The sequence below is a fragment of the Amaranthus tricolor genome, chromosome 13 (genome assembly GCF_026212465.1).
Source record: "Amaranthus tricolor cultivar Red isolate AtriRed21 chromosome 13, ASM2621246v1, whole genome shotgun sequence".
NCBI lineage: Eukaryota > Viridiplantae > Streptophyta > Magnoliopsida > Caryophyllales > Amaranthaceae > Amaranthus > Amaranthus tricolor.
Genome location: NC_080059.1, coordinates 19,936,746 through 19,939,042, shown reverse-complemented (window position 1 = coordinate 19,939,042; position 2,297 = coordinate 19,936,746). Strand labels below are relative to the sequence as shown.

Below are 2,297 nucleotides of genomic sequence, written 5' to 3'. Positions count from 1 at the left end.
TATGAAAACAAAAATAAGTTTATGAACTTAAGAGCAAGTTCTATAAATACACCTTTAAGATGAGTTGCTTCAATGGTGTGTTCATGTGTTTCCTTCAGAAAATTGAAGCTTAAAAGAGCAAGAAAGCTTTAACACGCAAGGGAAAGGATTAGAGGAGGCAAGAGGAAAAATTACATACCACAACATACAATAACTATAGTACAAAACCAGTCGACTCCACTGGCTAGGGTCGATAGGTCAACATGTTCAGACCTAGTGCGCATTAGATCTTTGAAATGCTATAAGTTGGATGTTTCTTATTAAAATTGGGCATGTGATCAGTTGATTCGAAGCTAACGGTCCCAAATTTGATATCTAAAGAAAAAATCAACCAAATTTCAAGTTTGGTGAAGCATATGATCATTTTAAGTGCACCCTTGCCCATTTGATGATAAAAAAATGTAGCACTTTACGTAATTCGGTTGGGCCTCTTTTTATTCATTTGACTTTCTTTTTATCACCAACTTAGTTCCTAAGGTCACCTAGCCTCTGAGAGTAAGAGAATAAACATAATTAGTGCTTGTGACGGCTCGATAATGAAAGAAAACCTACAAAAATTGACAAAACATTAAATATCGTACCAAAAAGCGTAAAATCCTAAAAAAAACATAAATAGACTAAATCAAAAGAATAAAGTATAAGAATGACATAAATATCAGTCAAAATTAGGGGATAATTGTACATAAACCATGTGTATCAATATATATATATATATATATATATATATATATATATATATATATATATATATATATATATATATATATATATATATATATATATATATATATATATATATATATATATATATATATATATATATATATATATAAAGGTTGTCTTCGTCAATCGCTATACGTTTGATTTATTGATGATTAAGGTACTTTAGAAGAATTATTATTGTTGTAATTTTCATCTATATATTTAGAATTAATAAATTAAATGTGAATAAAAAAAATAAAAAAAAGGAGACTATATAATGTGGTTCTGGGAAACCGCAACACTTAGTCACACACTATATGCTATGGTTCTCAAAGAATCACATCATATATTGTCTTTTATGCTCCGATTTTAAATCGGAGCAGCAAATAAGAGATACATACTGGTATTAGAAGTGCTTGGGGCATAAACTACATCATATAGCTCAAAAAATCTAAAAACCGTATTATATGAGGTTTTTTCTATTTATATCACTTGACTAGATTCTAACTTATAAATTAAATACAAAATATAAACTTAAAGTAATTAGTGAATAATTTCATAAGACAAATGAAAAGACAATAGTGAGAGGCTTTCGAATTTACTTGGAAACACTATTATTTAATTGCAAAGATAGTACACTATTAATCAACTAGAATAAGACCACTTAAAAAATATTTATAATCTAACTTATATTATGAATAGTCCAAATATTTAAGCTTTTAATTATCGAAATGAGGAATCTAAAGGAAACAAAATAGTACAAGCTTTTTTGAAATGAATGGCAACGATAAGAAAAATACAATTACTTGGTAGAAAATGTGAAAGGTGGAAACTAGAAAGATACAACTTCATTCACAGTTATGGGAAAAGACTAATCTCAACTTTAGCAATTAAGAAAAGTGTCTAACAACCCTTTGAAAAAGCTGCCCAAAATCGGAACTTAGGAGGGCATAGGACTCACTAGGAGGAAAAGGCTGCCCAAATTATTTGGGGTCCCTCAAATACTTTTTTTTATTTTATTATTTATTACTCCCTACGATCTTATGAATTAGTCCCATTTCTTTATTTGGCAAAACCTTTGAATTAGTCTCATTTCTATTTTTGGCAATCCTTTTTTACTTAAATACCCTTAGTTCACACAAGTAATTACGAATATACCCCCATATACCTTACTTACCCAACTACCCTTCACTACTTATCCTTCACTACTTACCCTTTACTATTTACCCTTTTTAATGGACCCCACACAATCCTTAATATCCGTGCGTAAGCAAATGGGACTAATTCATAAGATCGGAGGGAGTATTATACATGAGGAGTCCTAAATTTTTTTTGGTACACCTCATCACTAAGTTTTAATATAAGAGACAAATTCAAAATATATATATATATATATATATATATATATATATATATATATATATATATATATATATATATATATATATATATATATATATATATATATATATATATATATTAAAATATAGATTTTAGTGAGATATGGTAAATATAGTCATGTGCATTATAGATAATGTACTAATATATAGAAGTAT

General features: G+C 27.7%; 1 protein-coding gene across 1 annotated transcript in view; it reads right to left on the bottom strand.

Moving 5' to 3' along the window:
• The window catches only part of LOC130798985 (uncharacterized), a 6,052-nt gene extending 5,913 nt beyond the window's left edge, over positions 1–139 (bottom strand). Inside the window, exon 1 of the mRNA XM_057662079.1 lies at positions 1–139. This exon is cut by the window's left edge and continues 214 nt beyond it. The gene's annotated coding sequence lies outside the window, so the exon portion shown is untranslated.
• Positions 140–2,297: the final 2,158 nt, after the last annotated feature.